Source organism: Bufo bufo, chromosome 5, assembly GCF_905171765.1.
Source record: "Bufo bufo chromosome 5, aBufBuf1.1, whole genome shotgun sequence".
NCBI lineage: Eukaryota > Metazoa > Chordata > Amphibia > Anura > Bufonidae > Bufo > Bufo bufo.
In genome coordinates this window covers 413,259,643-413,275,889 of record NC_053393.1, presented here as the reverse complement: position 1 = coordinate 413,275,889, position 16,247 = coordinate 413,259,643, and the positions used below count along the sequence as shown (strand labels likewise).

Here is a 16,247-nt window from a genome sequence, read left to right as displayed (position 1 = left end):
GGTTCTCTATTATGTACACTGTATGGATAATGTGCAGACAGAATCCTTGTAACGGACCGTTTCCGCAGACAAGGGGTTAAAATCCGTTCAGGCGATAAACCGCTTTCTGAGAGACAGGCACAGCTACTGCAGGATACACCAAACTCCCGAACTGGATACAAAATAGCACTCCAAACTGGAACCTCACGAATAGCTGCTAGCAGACGAACAGGGATCAGCTTACACTTCTGGCAATCGGTCTTCTAACAGCATACAGCGAATCCCCCCAATAACGAGACAAGGCTCCGTGTTGAGGGTCAGGCAGTGGTCTCACTGTACTTCACGTACAGCCTCTTTTATTCATAAACCACAAACATAGTACTGCCCACAGGGGTTTGAAATACAACCAATCAGTAATTTACAACACATACAATGTAACTACAGCAACCAATCGTTCACGCCCCCAGAGGACCAGAATGAAGACTGTGACATAGGACAACATATCCCCACAATGCATCATGGTCTCCTCCTCTCTGTCCCGGAGACAACCTGAGGAGCAATCCAATTATCTCTGAGGACAAAGGGAGATCGCCAATACACATGTGAGGACAACAGAACAGACATCACCATTTAAACACACAATGGGACAATGGCACAATAGAAACACACCCAGCATTTTCCTCCTAAGCTGACAAGTTACACTTATTATAAATTGTTACAACTTTGTGAGTTTACATTGGCCATACATATAACTTACATCAATTTAAACAGTATAACTTGGGGACAAACCTATCCAAAATTCACTTGAATAGGTTCAGGGGTTTAAAAGTTAGTATATGGCCCATAATCCAGGGGCAAATGGCCAGCAGCCAGTCCTCTCCAAAACCCAGTGGCGAGGTTGGTTTCGCCACACATCTCCCCCCCCCCCCCAGGGAAGACTAACCAGATACCTGACCTCACGCCGGTCGGTACCTGAGCTAGTCTGGCAGCCCACCCACAACCAAATACTGGACCTGTTGACTTTAATAGCCTGTCTCTATCCAGTGAGTCCACCAAGGTTATGTTGGAAGCTGGTACTCCCGGTCTCTGTGTTGCTCCCTGGCTTGGAGTGGAGGTTGCTTTGTGGGCAGGTATCAGCGGTACTCTGCCCTGGTGCCAGCGCTACCACGGAAGAAGCCTGGTTGGAGCCTGGTTGTTGGAGGGGGAGACCGACTGTCTCTACCCCCTGTGCTGTAAGTGCAGAGACCACGGTCCCATCTGCACTGTTGTGGGGCTTACTGTCTCCCCCTGGTGCGTTAAGCTGCCGCTGGGGAGAGGGGGTAACGAGCTCCTCTCCCATACATACTTCCAGCCGCTGGGGAGGGCGACCGAACGTCTCCGCTCCCAATACAGTGTCCTGCAGCTGGGGAAAGGAGACTGGGCTCTCTATTCCCTGCTGGACACTCTGCCGCTGGGGAATGAAGACTGGGCTCCCAATTCCCAAAAAATCACTCTGCTGCTGGGTGGCAGGAACAAGTACATCTGCCCCCTGTAAATCAGCCAGCCGCTGGGGAGGGAGGACGCTGCTCTCCTCTCCCTGCACTTCACACTGCCTTCCCGGCATATCACTCTGCTGCTGGGGGGCAGGAACAACTACCTCTGCCCCCTGTACCTCAGCCTGCCGCTAGGGAGGGAGGACGCTGCTCTCCTCTCCCTGCACTTCACACTGCCGCTGGGGAATGGAGACTGGGCTCCCAATTCCCTGCAGGACCGGTAGAGAGACCTCGGTCCCATCTCTACCGGCCACCTGGGGTCCTTCCCAGTAACACTCTACCATATCTGCCCAGCTGAATGGGTCTGGATCTGGGTCTGTCACCTTACCGTCCTGCTGAGCCTTCTCAATGGAGTGGAAGAGATCTCGGTAGTCCTGCTCCAGTTCCCACTCCAGGGTTGCTAGGTGAGCCAGGTCTTGCTCTACCTTATGGGGGTCATCCCACTCATGCCTAGCCTCCCTCTCATAGAAAATGTCCTGAAGTCTGGACTGTACAGGGCTCCCGAAGTCAGGCTCTGCAAAGAACTCCCATAACAAGCCAGGACCATAAAACCCCTCTCCCTCTGGCTTGTCATGTTCGGCTGTCCAGGGTATATACTGTCCCATATACCACCAAAGCGCCTGGTAGGCATCCTCCAGCCATAGCTCCTGCCATACCCGGTGCTCTAGTTCCTTCACCCATTCCTCCAGGGGCTGCTCTCCCAGGAAGGGCATCCGCAGGGCCACTTGCTTCTGCAACCGCTGCTCTTCACTGGGGAGACACTCACCCCGCTGGTATTGTAGATTATCCAGGGCCTGGTACCAGATGCCTTTCCTTAATGCATCCCGGCCATCCAGGTCCTCCTCCTCGTATAACACTGCTGGTTCCATCCTGCTGCTGTCAGGGACGCTGTACTGGGACATGCGTTGTCCTTAAATTGTAGAATCCACAAAAATGGTGTCTCCTGTAGCTGTCCTTCTGGCTGTAGGAACGATCCCACCGCTGCCACCAATGTAACGGACCGTTTCCGCAGACAAGGGGTTAAAATCCGTTCAGGCGATAAGCCCCTTTCTGAGAGACAGGCACAGCTACTGCAGGATACACCAAACTCCCGAACTGGATACAAAATAGCACTCCAAACTGGAACCTCACGAATAGCTGCTAGCAGACGAACAGGGATCAGCTTACACTTCTGGCAATCGGTCTTCTAACAGCATACAGCGAATCCCCCCAATAACGAGACAAGGCTCCGTGTTGAGGGTCAAGCAGTGGTCTCACTGTACTTCACGTACAGCCTCTTTTATTCATAAACCACAAACATAGTACTGCCCACAGGGGTTTGAAATACAACCAATCAGTAATTTACAACACATACAATGTAACTACAGCAACCAATCGTTCACGCCCCCAGAGGACCAGAATGAAGACTGTGACATAGGACAACATATCCCCACAATGCATCATGGTCTCCTCCTCTCTGTCCCGGAGACAACCTGAGGAGCAATCCAATTATCTCTGAGGACAAAGGGAGATCGCCAATACACATGTGAGGACAACAGAACAGACATCACCATTTAAACACACAATGGGACAATGGCACAATAGAAACACACCCAACATTTTCCTCCCAAGCTGACAAGTTACACTTATTATAAATTGTTACAACTTTGTGAGTTTACATTGGCCATACATATAACTTACATCAATTTAAACAGTATAACTTGGGGACAAACCTATCCAAAATTCACTTGAATAGGTTCAGGGGTTTAAAAGTTAGTATATGGCCCATAATCCAGGGGCAAGAGGCCAGCAGCCAGTCCTCTCCAAAACCCAGTGGCGAGGTTGGTTTCGCCACAATCCTAATCTCAGCTCTACCGCTGAACAACTCCCTGTCCGAATTAGTAACAGAATGAGTTTGTATAACCTCTGATGCTGACGGATATACATACATGGACCAGAGTAGTAAGGTTAAATCCTTTGCAGGTTACTACACTTTGTGGCACCAAACCGGCACCTTCATCAGGTTGAAAATGTTGCGGTTTGGTGCTACAATGCAGACTAAACAATAAAGGACTTAGGGCCTCATATATCAAAACCGCCTAAGAGTAAAACTGCCCATAGCAAGCAATCAGAGCTCAGCCTTCATTTTTTCAGAGCCCTTTAGAGAATGAAATGTGAGCTCTTATTGGTTTCTCTGGGCAACTATGAGTGTCTTACTGTTAGACAGTTTTGATAAATGAGGCCTTTAATCTTTTTTACTTTCGTGTAAGCATCTACAGTATATCCATCAGCACTAGAGGTGACTGCTAATTTCCTAGTTACATATACTGTAAATGTGTTACAGTGACAACAGATATACACAGATCAGCTGGTATACTCACCCAAGCTGCTTACTGCCCTAAAAAATATTACAAGCTCATGAGTGTTTCTCGTCATTCCTAAGGCTACTTTCACACTTGCGGCAGCAGGGTCTGCGCTAACGCTAGCCCACAGTGCTGCCGGAAGTCCGCTCTAGCCCATTTCATTATAATGGGGGTGGGCCGGAGGTCCAGCCACAGCACGACAAACATGCCGAGAGCATGCTGCAGTTTTTGTCAGGCCACCTCTAGGCTTGTTTGACATGCTGCGGCTGGACCTCCGGTAGCACACTAAGGCTAGCGTTAGCGTTCCGTGGGAACAGCCTGGCGGACTCTGCTGCCGCAAGTGTAGAAGTAGCCTTAGCCAAAGAAATTACTACTCCAATAAATGACATAAAAGTACCCTCAAGTACAAAAATCTAAAAGTGTGACATAAGTACGAAGCCTTCATTTTCAGGGTATCATTTTTACGAATAGCTGCATTTCCAAAGTGCAGCCTAACTAGTGCAATATAAAGAGACAAAATAGGTGTACGGCCACATGGTCAGGCTTCTTGATGCTGTTTGAGAAGCCAAAACCAGGGATGAATACAAAAAAAGAGGAAAAGTACTATCTGTCCTTAATTCTTTCTCTCCTTTTATGATCCACTCCTGAATTTGGCTCCGAAAACTGCATCAGGAAACCTGGCTGCGTGGCCGCACCCTAAGAATTTTTATCTACTTACGCACCACCCTCGTTTTTACTAGTCATTTCTGAGCTGTATATGCAGCGGATTGGCACTACGTGTTCAAGTATTTTCTATGATTAACAATTACTCCCAATTCTTCTACATTTCACCTTAACCAGGGGTAATACAGTTATGGTAACGCAATAAGACAGCATACACATTTTGTGGTCCAAACTGCACTAGAACAGATATAGGTCCATCTTTGAGAATAAGACATGATGCATAATTTCATTTCCACTTACTTGCAGGAGATGGAGTGCTGCAACTGCTGGTGGGAGGAAGGCCTTGGTATCCATGAAGTGGCAGAGGCAACCCACCAATGACAGGGGGAAACAGGAAGGGATAGTGGGCGGCTGGGTAGTGATTCATATGTCCGTTTACAGCTGGTAGAGGACATGAACGACTGCGGGTTGTCATATTAAAATATCATCTTGTACCATATCTCATCTCTGAATGCATTCCTTCCAGCTGACAAATCGCTAGTTATTTGTCATGTAGGGGAAATACATTAAAAATGTATAGAGTCTCAGCTTGTCGAGGAATGATGCCGGCAAAAATCACACAAAATTTGATCAATGTCTTCGGTGTAAAGTCGCTACAGATTAAGGAATCCACTGGTTTCCAGGCCTGCTGTTTTTTTCTTTAGTTCAGTTATTTATTTATTTTATTTCCTTTTTTGTTCCGTTGACGATATATTTAGTCAAGGATCCAGTTCTGGCTGCGCATTTTCAGATATTTCCCTAAAATAGAGAACAGAAAATGAAAATATATGAATTAAAAAAAAAAAACATTCAAAAGGGGGCATTAGCTAAAATTTACTTTGCAGAAACACATTTTAATAAGTACAAAGCTTCAGAATGCAGAAATTACGTTATTGTGTATAAAACAAAAAGGATCTGAAAGCCAAAAAACATTTTCATTAATGCATTTGTAGCAGTGATAAACAAATCATCTAATGTCTTGGGAAATATTTGCTGTCTTGTGCATTCTGGAGGAAAGGAATAGCTGCCTTACACTTGAAACAATGACCTAGATTTACTAAAATGATGAAAAGAGAGTTAAGAATTGCTAAACCTTAGTCTCTGTAGATTCTTCCGAGCCAGTGATTCACACCCACTCCAGGACGGCTACTCTTGTCAATGTCAAGCTCAGTTTTCCATTACATTCTTACACAATAGTTTACAGGTACAAGAGGTGGCTCTAGTCACACTTGCACAAGTTTTTCTTAGCTTTTTTTGATGGCCAGAATGGCATAGTCTGCTGCCCTATTCCTGATGAACCCATCAGGAAGAAAATAGATTCCATCGATCCTTCACATCCCTCACGTATTCTGTAAAAATGAAGGCCATGATGGCAGTGTGAACACAGTGTATATAAAGCCAAAAGCATGTTAAAGACATTATAATTTAAGGGATCCTCTCAGTTACTTTCTGCCCATTAAAATGATTACAACGCGGGTGGTAGACTGAGACAGATATGCAAACATACCTTTGTGGCCATGTAGTTCTTGCCAAGAAAACAAACTTTTAACACATATGGAAATAAGGTTGTGAGTGCTCAGTGGGCAGTTCCAAACCCAGAAACAGCTTAGGCTCTTCTAAGCTCTTGCCCTGAGCTTCCTCTTTGGTCTTGATTGGTGGCTACAGCTTCTGTAGATGGTCCTAAGCTACTCTCTTCTGCACAGACAATGGTGGAGACGTCAATCAAGACCAACAGGGAGGCGCAGGGCAGGGTTTACTGTGTCTGAGTCTGAGGAACTTGCTAAGGCTCGGGATTGCCCAATGGGCACTTGCAGCCTCATTTACGTATTTTTGATGGCAAAAACAGTTCCGTATGCAGCGTTATTCTTGCTGTATTAAATGTCTGAACCCCGACAGAAGTGAATGAGGTTGATTAGAATTTGCAGGAAAACAAATATGGCATAGCTGTAAAAGCTGCTATAATGTAGGTGTGTGAACAGAGCCTCAATTTTCACACCAAACCTTGTAATAATGAAATTTGATTTGCACTAATATTTTATGTGATGAATACATATCGTGTCTTTTGCCATTATTTTGAATGTTCAACTCTCTTTACCTATTACCCTATACTGTCATTGATCTTCGGCTTTTTACATAAGATCGGTAGTGTATAACAAGCCTTCAAATGAGGATACAAGAGCTTGTTTTGACACATATTTAGTATTTTACTTCTTAAAGTAGGTTATTTGGCTGCAGACGGTATATCGCCTCAGGCACTGCTTTCGCTTTGTGGTTGAAAATCAGTGCAGAAAGCTATGGGATTACAGCTGTCCACAATACAGGAACAAGTATTCCCTTTTCTGTTTCATTTACTACCACCTTGCCATACAGGAAGACTGTACAAATATGACACTAGGTGCATAGAATGACAGTACACATTTTATATATATATTGTGAGGCAGTGACAGGAGTCATGTATCATGGGAGATATGTGTCACCCAGAATGCTACAGGAAGCATTCTAAAAAAGGTTTTGTTTGCACCGGGAAAATGTCACCAAGGTGCCCGGCCTTGGTGGAGTAAAGGACCCTAGATTAGGTGTCCACAAAGGTAGTTGGTGGACACCATGATAGATAGCATAGCTGGTTCCAGCTAGTCCGGGTCGGGCTTTTACTGGGAGCAGGAAATGTGCTGGGTGGGTGCCTGTTCCCGATGCTCCAGTCCGGGACTTGGGGCATGCTCATGTCCAGGGATTCTATTTAATTCTGCTGCTGGACTTAGGTGTGTCTCAGCCTGGGGAAGAAGGTAGACAGTGTGAGGTAACACTGTCAATGTGTGCTATGTGTGCTGGACCCGGCGGTGATCTGCATTTATCGGCTGTACGTATTTGGAAAAGCCTAAATAAAGAAGACTTTGATGAACTTTGTGGTGTCCCTGCCTCTGTACACTGGTCAAGTGAGTACGGTTCCTTACAATATATATATTCGGCGTAATCATCTTTATGTCCTCCATTTGTGTGTCACTAGCATACACCTGTGTGCTAAAGAGGATAAAGTGAAAGTTTAGTTTTACACTCAAAAATGCTATTTTTAAATAAGTAAAAAAAAACTTGTTTTTTTAAACATCATTTACATTTTTTTTACAATCTTGAATTTTATCTTGCTGTGCTGATTTCTACCTTTTAAGGATGGCTCCAGTGGGTGTACCCCATCACTGATATATGCCCCTTTATACTGCTCCTGCATGTTGCCTCTTTAAAGTGCCCACATATAATGTCACAACAGTACCACTCCAGCAGAAAAATATGGCCACCGGCCAGGTACATAACAATCTGATACTCTCAGCATTAATGAATGTAAGGAGCACAGTTTTTTATCTATACACACACTTTTGAAGGTGATTCAGTTATACTATTCATTGCAGCCCTATCATTTTATCCGCTACCTTAGATGCATGGATTTCATGACCCACCACAAGCATTGGTTGCAGGGATAACAGCTATTTATTTGTACTTCTTATTGATATTAATGTCTAATATCCTTCATTAATGATTCTCTCTTATTTGATCATATTTATTGCGCAATACAGTGATATAAGTGACTTGTATGTTTTCACTGCAATAAATAAATAGTTTTTAGTCATATGCTTACCACTAACAAAAGAGCATGACAGTTCGTACTAAGTATTCTTAATAGCACCAAGGATGATATCATATGGATTTAAAAAAAAAAAAAAAAAGTCCTTGGCATAACAAAACTGCAAGGGGCGGATTCTGATGTTGCTATCCAACATAGTCTGACTATCAGATTAAGGATAACATTTTAAAAAGCCTTCCAATCTGAACTGTTTTTAGAAGCAAACAAAGACACAGATGCACAAGACATCAATTTTTTAAAAGCCTTGGGATAAAATTAAATTGTCTCAAAATAATGGCAAGTCAGAAGAGAAGAGTAAAAATCAATGTTAGCTAATCTGAAACATGGCCTGCTAAACTACAGAAATATAATAAGCCTATGCAAGCACTGCCTCCTCATAAGGTGAACACGCACATCTATTAGCACACAAATACACACAGACACATTTGGTGGATGCTAGATGTGATTGCCAAATCATGTCTAGAAGAGGCTACATACAGTGCCTTGCAAAATTATTCACCAGTCTTCTTGCATTGCTTTACGACAAAGAATTAAAATACATTTTTGGGCAGTTTGTACAATTTGATTTACACAACATTCCTACTACTTTGAAGGTGCAAAATGTTATTTTTTTTTACTCTGACACAAATAATAAAGGGAATGTGTCATCAGAAAATGACCTATTGTTTAAATCATGTTTTAAAGCTGTTATTATAAGGTAATTACAGATCTTTTGACAATCATTGACAGACTAACTCGGGTATACATGCCTAGCTCTAATAAACTAGCAAATAAAAAATATAACAGTTACACTTTAAAAAAAGAAGAAAACAAATCTTAGGAACAACATACAAGTTTCTTGAGAAAAAAAACTATTTATGTTACACACAGAAGCTAACATTAATTTATACAATGTAATCACAGGGAACGACCTGTTTAAAACGTAGCCTTTAATCTAATTATAACATAAAATAACAAAACTCCCACAGACATACATAGAAAAAGAACAAAACAGAAAATATATCCTTGATGACATGGAAAATGATACTTGTGATGGTTCAGACGTGCAGGTCAGGTTGGACTGAGGGGATAGAGATGAAGTCTAGCCTGTCCCTATTCCTGTCCCTGGGCTAGATAGCCCTGCCTAGGGCTATCTAGCCCAGGGACAGGAATAGGGACAGGCTAGACTTCATCTCTATCCCCTCAGTCCAACCTGACCTGCACGTCTGAACCATCACAAGTATCATTTTCCATGTCATCAAGGATATATTTTCTGTTTTGTTCTTTTTCTATGTATGTCTGTGGGAGTTTTGTTATTTTATGTTATAATTAGATTAAAGGCTACGTTTTAAACAGGTCGTTCCCTGTGATTACATTATTGGATTATATACCACCTGTGGTTATTATTCCCTCTGACGGGATATTGTCTTAGCTGTGATTACATTAATTTATACAAAAAAACATTTATAAGGTTTAACCTAAATGGAACAATTCTAGGAAGCAATTGATTATAAGGAAAAGGTCAGAATAGCAAAATATATGACAGCAGGATGCCTTGAAAAGTTAAAAATGCATGTAGATATAAAAGTATGGTAGACAACAAGAGCTGGGAAAACAGTAGGGGTTGCCGAATCACAGTATTTAGTTGAATAATTCAAAAGCTGTTTCTTTAAACAATGTCCTGTTAAAAAGAAACCAGAAAACTACTGCATTCTTTAAGCTGCTAACCAAGCAGTCATGTTAAACTATTTAACTATATTTATCTATAGTGATTTCTCCCCGCAATACTGATTATACTTTTATACTGGAGCCCTATCCTCAAGACAAGTCCTCAATATGTGAGCAGCAGGGTCCGGCTCTAAGCACCTAGGCAATCAGGTATTTTTCAGTAGTTCAGGTACCAAAAATAGGCACCAGAACTGCACAGCGCCTTCCACTGTGTAGTGGACTGAGCTAGTCTCAGCAACGAGCTTTGTCCAACAGAGCTTTCTAGATCCAATGTCAATTTTTGGCGACGGAACTACTGAAAAACATAAGATCGGTGAAGGTACCAAGAGCCGAACCAGCACCAATCATATATTGAAGAGCTACCCTAAGGCTAGGCCATAAGTTTCAAAGCCCCGAAGACCCCTTTAATAGATATGCTGTCTAAAACATACAAAGGCCTAAAAGTTCTGTGGAAATATAGTTAAAGATAGTGAAATGTCTGCTAATGATCATCCTTCTAGTAGGAAATACAATTATTATTCTGTATGCAAGAAGAGCAAACCTTCTTAGGTGATGATAACAGAGGACTGTCACGTTATTCTCCTCCAGAATGGGACTGAGGCACATGGCTAAGCCACGTTATTCTTTTGACTGCAGGGCTTCTGGGGTCTGGCTCCATCAATCAGACTAAAGGCCTATCCTAAGGATAGTCCATCAGTGTTTAGGTTCCCAACTTTATATTCTGGCTGCTTACATCCGGTGCTAGAGGGGGCTTAAGAGCTTATATGCATTAATGTATAAACATAGGGAAACATTTACGACTGGTAAACGTGCCTTAATATGTAGTAGACTCCAATGCTCCTTCTAATGATGGATGCAGTTAGCAAGAATTTTATCATTTAACTCTATGGCTGGATATCTGGAGCCCAGGATCAGAGAAAAATACACATTTAAAATACACTGCTCAAAAAAATAAAGGGAACACAAAAATAACACATCCTAGATCTGAATTAATTAAATATTCTTCTGAAATACTTTGTTCTTTACATAGTTGAATGTGCTGACAACAAAATCACACAAAAATAAAAAAAATGGAAATCAAATTTTTCAACCCATGGAGGTCTGGATTTGGAGTCACACTCAAAATTAAATTGGAAAAACACACTACAGGCTGATCCAACTTTGATGTAATGTCCTTAAAACAAGTCAAAATGAGGCTCAGTAGTGTGTGTGGCCTCCACGTGCCTGTATGACCTCCCTACAACGCCTGTGCATGCTCCTGATGAGGTGTCGGACGGTCTCCTGAGGGATCTCCTCCCAGACCTGGACTAAAGCATCTGCCAACTCCTGGACAGTCTGTGGTGCAACGTGACGTTGGTGGATAGAGCGAGACATGATGTCCCAGATGTGCTCAATTGGATTCAGGTCTGGGGAACGGGCGGGCCAGTCCATAGCATCAATGCCTTCGTCTTGAAGGAACTGCTGACACACTCTAGCCACATGAGGTCTAGCATTGTCTTGCATTAGGAGGAACCCAGGGCCAACCGCACCAGCATATGGTCTCACAAGGGGTCTGAGGATCTCATCTCGGTACCTAATGGCAGTCAGGCTACCTCTGGCGAGCACATGGAGGGCTGTGCGGCCCTCCAAAGAAATGCCACCCCACACCATTACTGACCCAATGCCAAACCGGTCATGCTGGAGGATGTTGCAGGCAGCAGAACGTTCTCCACGGCGTCTCCAGACTCTGTCACGTCTGTCACATGTGCTCAGTGTGAACCTGCTTTCATCTGTGAAGAGCACAGGGCGCCAGTGGCGAATTTGCCAATCTTGGTGTTCTCTGGCAAATGCCAAACGTCCTGCACGGTGTTGGGCTGTAAGCACAACCCCCACCTGTGGACGTCGGGCCCTCATATCACCCTCATGGAGTCTGTTTCTGACCGTTTGAGCAGACACATGCACATTTGTGGCCTGCTGGAGGTCATTTTGCAGGGCTCTGGCAGTGCTCCTCCTGTTCCTCCTTGCACAAAGGCGGAGGTAGCGGTCCTGCTGCTGGGTTGTTGCCCTCCTACGGCCTCCTCCACCTCTCCTGATGTACTGGCCTGTCTCCTGGTAGCGCCTCCATGCTCTGGACACTACGCTGACAGACACAGCAAACCTTCTTGCCACAACTCGCATTGATGTGCCATCCTGGATAAGCTGCACTACCTGAGCCACTTTTGTGGGTTGTAGACTCCGTCTCATGCTACCACTAGAGTGAAAGCACCGCCAGCATTCAAAAGTGACCAAAACATCAGCCAGGAAGCATAGGAACTGAGAAGTGGTCTGTGGTGACCACCTGCAGAACCACTCCTTTATTGGGGGGGTCTTGCTAATTGCCTATAATTTCCACCTGTTGTCTATCCCATTTGCACGACAGCATGTAAAATTAATTGTCACTCAGTGTTGCTACTTAAGTGGACAGTTTGATTTCACAGAAGTGTGATTGACTTGGAGTTACATTGTGTTGTTTAAGTGTTCCCTTTATTTTTTTGAGCAGTGTATATAGTAAGAAATGCAGAATGTCTAATCCATTTAGATTACAAAAAACAAAATAGTATTCAAGAGTGCACATTCACTACTTAAAAAAGACTGAAGGTCTTAAAACATTCATCTGTTCTGCATATGACTCTGCAGAGATGTTTAGGAGCTCTAGCAGAAGAAGGTGGTAGCCAGACTCCCCATAGAGAAGGAAGAGACAATTTATTACTGTCCCTGCCTTCCTGATCACTGTATACACAGCACACTATGGGACACATTGCAACCAGTCACCATCAAAAGTCCTGACATACAGGACATTTCAGTTTAAAGAAGCCCACACCCGTAGTGGATAGATATCAAATGGTTACAGTTCCTTCATCACTTCTGAATTAAACATTTCGGGAGTTGTTATTCCAGATAAGATGACAATAACAAGACACTATGAGATAGCTTTACACAATAAAGTATATAATCAAGACTCATCATTAAAATGTCCAGTTTATTTTGTTACCAAATAGGATAAAATCAAAGCCTCCCACTATCTGAAACTCAAACAGTGAGACATTGTAAACCTGCCCCATTCTACCCCCCCCCCCCCCAAAAAAAAAAAAAGCTTTCAATATATTAAAGAAATGACTATTTTTGAAAAATTTGAATAAGCTCCAACCTCTCACTGCCTGGTTTACCAGAAAGGCATGTGAAAAAAGGACTGTTGAGGGGTAGGCAGATATCCTCTGGAACACTCAATGGTGAGGGGTGGGTGCAGTAGGGGATGGACCTCTCCGAACATGTCCTAAGGATAAGTCATCCATATATATATATATTCCCAGAAAATACACATGAAATCAGTCATATGCATGAAGACCACACCGTTAACATACACATTAGCTCTGTGAAATACTTTTTCCACATAATAGAAATATATTCTAAAATGTCTGTCATTCCTAAGAGATAAACAAGTAATACTTCAGCAATCAATTTCTATTTTAAGCAATGTTAGAAAATATTAGCGTCCCCATCCATCTGTGAGGTTACACTCTGAAATAAACTTCAATATAAATAAGTTGAATGTCTGACACACGTTAAACCTAACCCTCTCACTTAAATCACCATAGACACATGAGCAGCCAGCCATTCATTCACAGTAACAGCAACAGACAGAAGTCATCCTTTCCAAGGTCCCTCTTAAAATTTGCACTGAGCCCATGACATGCTAAGGAGTTCAGATTCACAAGAGAATCTTATTAACAGAACATGAAGATAAGATATTAAAATCTACTCATATTACCTATGCTTTGTAGATTGTTACAAAAAATACTGCAAAAATGAAGTACTAGATAGATTCATCATGACAGCCAACAAAGGCCAAGGTTCACTAAATAGTCTGCCAACAGGTAACGGCTGGAAGATCAAAGCTAAAGTACAGGTTTTCCCTAGCACAACAGGTTGATTCAATGTCCTCCTAGGTATGCTGGACAAGATTTATACAATATTGTAAAAGAGGCAGAGGGAGTAAATGGTTTACAGGGAGTGAACATCTGTGCTCCACCAACCTGCCTGAATGTCGAATCGTGTCTGAATTGGAAATTATTGTATTCCATCCATTCCTTATGATTGGAGGCAATGTAAAAGTTTAGCCAATTATACAAAATCTAAAAACACATAAAACAGAATCCTAGCGACCATAATACATAAAAGACATAAGTGATAAGAAAACTAAAAATAGCAAATGTTAATTATAATAAACATTATTAAATCGGTAGCAAATGGACTTCCATAGGACAATTTAAAAGGGTTTTCCAAGATTTTTTTTTTTTTTACTGATGACCTATTCTCTGGATAGGTTATTAGTATGTGATCGGTGAGGGTCTGACACCTGGGACTCCCGCCAATCAGCTGTTTGTAGAAGGCAGTGGTGCTCCTTTTGGCAGCTTACCAAGCACAGCGCCACACTATGTATAACGGCTGGAAAAGCAGCACTGGTCTAGGAAAAGCAGAGAAGGCTGCCGCACTACTGCGAGCACCACTGCCTTCTCAAACAGCTGATGTGTCAGACCCCCATCGATCAGATACTGATGACCTATCCTATCTCAGAAAACCCCTTTAAGGTTTGTACTGTGTGTATTCACTATAACTCTATCTATAAACAGTAGCCACACAAAAAGAATTTTAGCAATAATTTTGTTTGCTCAGAAATATGTGTCTTTTGGTCATTATTCGCAGCTTCTGGCATCCAAAAAGAAGGAATGTGGCCTCCCATGGCTCATATGATATACTATAATTTACACCTGAAACTGTTGTAAATTATAGCGCAAGTGTACTCCAGCTCAGAGCTGGGAAAGATTTCATGTTCTGGCGCACAGACAAGCAAAGATGTGATAAATTTATTCAGAAAAGTAAGATAAGATAAATTTGTTGCATCTTACTCCAATGGACTTTAGATTGAGACCTCTCTTAGTAAATTCCCAAGTTGTGCCAAGAAGAAGTTTTCTGCTGGTAATGAAATATTAAGAGGATGTTTTCTATAATTGTCTATTAAAATTCTTATTGTCTGGATCCCTCCATTTGTCCTTTGTCTATGTCCGTCTCCATTACTGTGTCCTGCAAAGACTTTTCATTTGTGAGAAATGTGAGAATGTATAATTCTCATTTCAAGACCTTTATATTATGTGTGCTGTATTGAGACCTTGGAGATCACAGATGAGACACACAAATATCGAAAACGTGTCCACCCTTTACTATGTATATTTCTTACCAAACCTATGGATAGAGACCAGAATCTTCTATTATTTGATATATAAATTAAATTGCATAAAGATGAGGGCTTCATTCTTGCTGGCGTCAACATTAACTCCTTTTATCTCAGGCTACTTTCACACTAGCGTTTTTGGTGGATCCGGTAGAGCTCATCAAAAACGCTTCCGTTACTGATAATACAACCATCTGCATTTGTTATGAACGTGTCACGGGTAATTGGGAAGGGGAAAACACCAGATACACACAAAAGGAAACAGACAACAGTCTAGACCTCAAAAGCTAAGGAAGAGGGATGGTGACCTCCTAGTAATCTCTAGGCCTTTCCCTTACTCCTGCCAGTATGAGCAGATCCTGATGGTGGAAATGCTCATATGCCGGATAACTATGCCCTGCTAAAACTGACGAGCCCTAGGATAGGTAGCAGGAGTTGAGACAGCTGGTTCCTTCCCAGATGAAGAAACCTGCGTCTCCCTGAGGCCTAGAACCAAAACACACCAGAGAACAACAAATAGAAAAGGCAACTAGCTTTGAGATGTATGGAGAAGCAGGAGATCCAAGACAAACAAGCTCTAGCAACTCCCACCGGAAATATCACCCGCATGGTCAGCAGTGTGAGGCGGATCTAAATAGAGCCTCATTACTGATAACGAGCGGCACCTGAGGAGAGGTGAGATCCTGCCAAACAACAACATACAAAGAGGAAAACAGAGAGACCTGTCAGATAGCCTCACATGCAGCAAGTCCAACCGATCTTCTCACCTCTGTAACGGGAGGGACCGTGACAGAACGTATCCGGTTGTATTATCTTTAACACAACCAAGACGTTTTCTATTGTTTTAGATAGTGTCAGAGTTAAATGGATCCGTCGCCATCGACTTGCCTTGTGGGTCATGAAGGATCCGTCTTGCTCAGCATCCCATGACAGAAAGAAAATTGCAGCTTGCTGCGGTTTGCTCACCGGTATGAGAACGCAACCAAACGGAACACAATGCATTTTGGAGCATTCCGCTCTGTTCAGTTACGATTTGTCCCTATTGACAATGAATGGGGACAAAACGGAAGCGTTTTTTTCCAGAATTGAGATCCTATGATGGA

At 42.8% G+C, this 16,247-nt stretch overlaps 1 long non-coding RNA gene across 1 annotated transcript; it reads right to left on the bottom strand.

Moving 5' to 3' along the window:
- Positions 1-2,342: 2,342 nt before the first annotated feature.
- LOC121001917 lies at positions 2,343-15,468 on the bottom strand. The gene is made up of 3 exons (XR_005779183.1): positions 15,356-15,468; positions 11,356-11,365; positions 2,343-2,353 (listed from the first exon to the last, which is right to left on the bottom strand). It is a non-coding gene; the product is annotated as an uncharacterized LOC121001917 (long non-coding RNA).
- Positions 15,469-16,247: the final 779 nt, after the last annotated feature.